Source organism: Bidens hawaiensis, unplaced genomic scaffold (genome assembly GCF_021521415.1).
Source record: "Bidens hawaiensis isolate Kalapana, Puna unplaced genomic scaffold, B.hawaiensis_p1.1 tig00038545_1, whole genome shotgun sequence".
Taxonomy (NCBI): Eukaryota; Viridiplantae; Streptophyta; class Magnoliopsida; order Asterales; family Asteraceae; genus Bidens; species Bidens hawaiensis.
The window spans coordinates 1-6407 of NW_027505555.1; positions in this window are offsets into that span (position 1 = coordinate 1).

A 6407-nucleotide genomic window follows, 5' to 3' on the forward strand; every position below is an offset into this window, starting at 1 on the left:
GCGCCTTGATCTATCCATATAGATTCTTATTCCAGAATATAGGCGGCTTCACCAAGATCCTTTAATGGAAAAACAGCTTCCAAGCCAGGCTTTCACACCTTCCAAGGTTGGAATGTCCATTTCCAAACAGTAATATGTCATCGACATATAATACCAGAAAGGTTATGATGCTCCCACTAGCTTTCTTATACACACAAGCTCATCAAGCGTTTTTGATGAATCCAAATTTCTTAACTTCATCATCAAAAACGAGTGATTCCAACTCTGGATGCTTGTTTCAATCCATAGATTGATTTTCTTCAACTTGCATACTTTGTTAAGATGTTGTGGATCGACAAAACCTTCAGGCTGAACCATATAAACATCTTTATTAAGATGCCCATTTAGAAAAAGCAGTTTTGACATCCATTTTCCATATCTCATAGTCATAATATGCGGCTATGGCAAACAATATCCTTATAGAACTTTAGCATCGCCACGGGCGAGAAATTTTCATCATAATCAACCCCTTGAGTTTGAGTGAAACCCTTTGCTAAAAGTCTAGCTTTATAAGTATCCAAGTTTCCATGCATATCAGTTTTCTCCTCTTGAAAACCCACTTATACTTCCAACTAGCTTGGAATTTAGAGGTGGAGCAACCAAGTCCCATACTTGATTGTCATGCATGGATTGCATCTCAACATTCATGGCTTCTAGCCATTTGTCACAATCAGATTGCGACATTGCATCTCGGTATGTGGTGGGTTCATCCGAATCAACCACGTAGCATCCATCCATGAAAAATCCATATCTCTCAGGTGGGGTGCTAACTCTACCAGATTTGTGAATGTTTTATGTGTTTTGATCAAACATTTGATCATCCCTCAACAACCTCTTGTTGATTGCTAGTGTCAACCAAACTTGTATCGGCTTGTAGTTCTCGATCCTCTTCGAGTTCTACAGTTCTATCAGTTCCTTCCATAAGGAACCTTCTTTCCAAGAACTTAGCCTTTCGAGCTATAAACACTTTATGCTCGCTTGGATTGTAGAAATAATATCCCATCGAATCCGTGGGATATCCTACAAATATACACTTAGTGGATCGACATTCAAGTTTGTCAGGGGTGTAGATCTTAACATAAGCCTCACAACCCCATACCTTTAAATATGAAAATTTTGGAGCCTTTCCATGCCATATTTCAAAAGGTGTCCTATCCACTTTCTTGGTTGGTGCCATATTTAAAATACGGGCAGCAGAGATCACAGCGAAACCCCCAAAATAATAGAGGTAATGAGCATCTAGCCATCATGGATCGAACCATGTCCAATAAAAGTTCGATTCCTCATTTCGACACACCATTATGTTGTGGTGTTCCAGGTGGAGTAAGTTGTGAGACAATCCCACAACTCCTAAGATGTTCTAGAAACGCATCATTGAGGTATTCACCTCCTCTATCGGAACGTAGTACTTTGATTGTTTTGTTGAGTTGATTTTGTACTTCATTTTGGAAGACTTTGAACATTTCAAAGGCCTCATTTTTGTGTCTTAACAAGAACACATACCCATAACGACTATAATCGTCGGTAAAGGTAATGAAGTATCTTTCACCATTTCTTGTCATTGTCCTAAAAGGTCCACATACATCCGAATGTATGATACCTAATAAGTCTTTCGCCCTTTCATTTGTTCCATTAAAGGGTTCTTTGGTCATCTTTCCCAATAAAACAAGATTCACATTCATCAAATGAATCAACATTTGATTTCAAAAAGACCATTCTTTCGAAGTGTATGAATACGATTCTTGTTTATGTGACCAAGACGACAATGCCAAAGAAAAGTATTACTCAAATCCATTTTGAGTCTTTTGGTGTTAGCTTGGTACAACGAGTTATCAATGTATGAGTCATCATGAATTAATTCATAAATGCCATAAAAACGGCATCCCTTTAAAATAAAAGACATTATCCATGAAAACATAAATACCATTATCAACAAACTTAAAGTCATAACCAGATTGTCTTAATACAGAAACAGAGATAATATTCCTAGTCAAACTAGGGGAATATAAAATGTTTTTCAAAACAATTTCCAAACCATTTGGAAGCTTTAAAACATAATCTCCTCGGGCTTGACGTCAACCTTTGCTCCATTGCCCATGAAGAGACTTATATCTCCTTTCTTCACCTCATTTCTTCTTTTGAACCCCTGCAATGAATTGCATATGTGAGTTCCACATCCGGTATCCAATACCCATGTGTTAGAAGAAATAATATTAAGATCAATGTGAATCATGAAAGTTGTACCTGAGGTTTGCCCCGCATCCCTCTTAGCTTTCAACTCCTTGAGATAGGTCGGACAGTTTCTCATCTAATGACCTATCTCACCACAACCTAAGCACGGATCCTCAGCGCTAACCTTTAGCTTCTTTGGCTTTGGCTCCGCCTTTGCCTTTCCCTTGAACCCCTTCTTGACTTGCCCCTTACCAACGGCAAACCTTTGCTTTTGGTTCCGGGTGATGCCTTTTCTTTGAGCCACCCTCATTGATCGCAAGAACGGGTAAAACCTTTTTACCCATGCCAGCCTCGGCTGTCTTAAGCATTGCGTGAAGCTCACCAATGCTTTTGTCCCATCCATTCATGTTGTAGTTCATGACGAATGTCTCAAACCTTTTAGTTAAGCCATTTAGGATTAAATCCGTGGCTAACCTCTTTTGAGACGGGACAGTTAAGCCCGTTCAAAGCCGATCAATGTGGCTCTTCATCTTAAGTACATAAGATGAAACAGATTGGGTTTCTTCCATATGACATGCATGAAGCGCTCGAAACCGTTTCGAATCGCTAAACCCGAGCTTGAGTAAGGAACATTTCCTTAAGTTGGGTTATCATGTCATACGCCCCATGATTCTCGAAATCCTTTTGGATCTCGGGAATCATTGTTCCCAACATGAGGCAAGAAACTTGCACCGAATCCTCGGTGTATTTTAAAAACCAATCCGCATAGGCATCCAAGTTATTGACATCGGGTTCATCGGGAATAGGATCGTCTAAAATATAAGACTTCTTTTCTTGCTTGAGAACAATTCTCAAGTTTCGATACCAATCCATGAAGTTGTTAAAGTTTAGACGATCCTTATCCAGAATGGATCTTAGTGATAGATTATGCACGTGTGGGATAATTGCGTTCGGTGCGTTGTTTGCGGCAATCTAAAAGAATTTTAACAAAGTTCAAATTAGTATTTTCGATATTAATAAAATTTTAATCTTTAATACCCTTTAAATGTCTCCGAGACAATTATTGATTAAAATCTAGAACCCAACGTTTCATTCAAATAGTAGTTAGGTGACCTTTATCCTACTATTCGAATTAACAAGGTAGTCAACGTTTGACAATTGCAACCCTTTGCAACTTCTAGTTTTATGGGATCGGTTAAACATCATATGTTTAGTTGGTATGTTAAATCCCATCAACACCTTTGAACGCCATGTTAAGGTGATCCTATAGTCATGGTTTCAAATCAAGTCGTCCTACTTATACACACGTGTGAGTTTACTCATACAAGTGGTTAGGTGATCCTAATGCCAAAAGTACTTGTAAAATCACCTTAAGATCACAAGTTTTCTTAAAAGTGCTTTGGTGATCCTAACTCACTTTCAAGTCTACAAGTGACTTAAGTGTCGTATAAAAGGATGGTGTTTACCTTGTTTTAAAAAAGGGATTTTAGTTTTCTAAATCTAGATTGGAAAACTATTTATTGTACCTTTCATTTGCATGCATTCAAATGTATGGTACTTAGTTGAAAAACCCATTTTCAAAGTTCAATTAATAAAACCCATTTTTATTATGAAATCATTAGTTATTAATAAAACCAATTTTTATTACCTAACGATTTCTAAGGAACCAATTTTATGCTAGTTGATTTTCAGTTGTTAAGCAAACCATATTGCAAATAATAAGTAAATCAACCATGCAAGCATAAAATATACACAACCACAAGTTCATAACCATAGCCTCCTAATATTGACCACACTTGTTGACCGAAGACAAGTGTGTCAAAAAGTCTCTCCTAAGGGACCCAAAAGAACATGCACTTGTGTCGGTGAACTCCCACTTAATTCTGCATCCATATGCTCCAAGTGTTTACTCCCGGTGTTGTGGTCTTCATCATTTTATTTGGGCTTCCGTCCATGCATCTTCTTTTACAAAATATATCCTAATACATTTCTCTAGTAAATGAAATACATCTAATCTACTTATTATTACAAGCCATATGAATGAATAAATAGATTACAAACCCAAATAAATATTACAACCAAATCGAATGAACAAACAACCAACACAATCATTCAACCAAACACAAGGCCATGGCTAGGTTATGAACATCTATTACACATCCAAATATGCAATAATACAAGACCAAAATGGTTCCCCTTTTTGCCTCAAAACTTTCGGCCAAAGCATAAGCAAACCGAAAGTTTCGGGTTTTGTCCAAACAAACTAAACAATCATCCAAATGACGTGGTTTTTCAAGATTACCACATGCATGTAAAATATAACCTTGAAAAACCATGGGGTAACCAAAACCCCAAAAAGTTTCGGCCAAATGGTGAAACCCACCCTAAACCCGAAAAATTTTGGGTCTAATGAAGCATGCATTCGTATAAGCGGCTCTTGATGCCATTGTTGAGTTTTAACAAGATTATCAAAGTGATAAAATCCCTATTTTACCAAAAACGCAGCGGATATAAAAGTTTTAAATCTTGTTAATATGATATGTATAAAACCAATTTTAAACATGCAAAACCCAAACCCGGATCCAAATACGAATTACACACTATCAAATACATGTATGTCACTATAAGTCCATGCATGTTACTACTACCTTTCAATATGACAAAACCGGGTGAAAGAGATGATGATTGAAAGGTAAGACCTTGATTATGGAAGCTCCTCAAGCTAGCATACCCCAAGCTTCAACAACACACCACTTCTAGCTAGGATTTGCACTTGAAATTTTCTTCTTCTTTTCTTATGTTGGATGAAAATACCCAAGAGAGGAAGAGAGAAAAGTTTACTTGGAAATTATGTGTGTTATGAAAGAATGAAAGAGAAAGACTTGGTTTTATTTAAAGGTATCTTTCTCTCCACCAATAATAACCATTGCATGTCTCCACTCACCTTGCATGTCTCCACTCAAACATATAATAATATTACATTTGAAAGATTTATTATCTTTTTCTTTTATAAGACTTTAAACATATATATATATATATATATATCCATACATATATACTTTTATAAGTTTATAACTTATAACTTATAAAACCTATTATATGTTAAGAGACATGCTTGGTTATTATTATTCACATATTGTTATTTAACCAACTTAAATAACACTATGTAATGTTCTTTCATAAAACATAAATCATCCATATGATTTGTTTATTACACAAGTACATTTTATTTAGAAACCCCTTTCCAAATAACTCAAGTGTTAATATTCATTTGTTATGATCACATCATATATGAACGAATATTATCGGTGTTTGTCAAGCTTGTTATTGGGTATGACCCGACTTGGATCATAACGTACTAGCCACATCAATTTAATATGTCTCTTGGGCAGACCGAGTCCAACAAGATTTAATTAACGAAACTCTGTCCAAATCCTCTCTCGATCTTCAACCTTAATATTATACAACTACTGATACTAATAATATATATAAACATATATAACACTGAATCATACGTAATTATGAGTTAGATCTATAGTTAAAGTATTAATCCGTTACGCTCAGATCTGAGATCTGTTATTGTTATTGTTACTGGATTGATACACATACGAGATCCAACATATTTTGATTTCGGACTCCCAAGAGCATTTGTCCCACCACAAGTCAGGGGAGTTCGAAGCCACTTCATCCCACAATTGGCTACGAATCCTCTACCGATCATTATTCTGGTCAGAGGTGGATTGACTTTATCAGTGAGGTAGAATAGTTTGACAAGGTTACCTACGTTTCATGGAAAGGCTACAGAAGAACCACACCTGCACTTGTATGATTTCAACTTGATATGTGCACTCATCTCAAGTCAAGGTTTTACTGCGGAATAAGTGAATATGGTGGTTTTCCAGTTCAGTTTGAAAGATGCAACGAAACAGTGGTTTTTATTGTTGCCATCAGCTAGTATCTTCACTTGGGGGGGGGGGGGGGGCTTGGCGCAACAGTTTTTAGATGAGTATTATACGCCATAGAGAACCACCAAGGCTCGCAACAACATTCGATTTTTTAGCGAATCACCGGCGAAAGCTTTTATGAAGCATTCCAAAGATTTAAATGATTGCTGAGAACTTGTCCGCATAATGGAATCACCTTATAGGAATTGATAAACGCCTTCTACGAAAGTCTCTAAAATGATGATGCTCGTT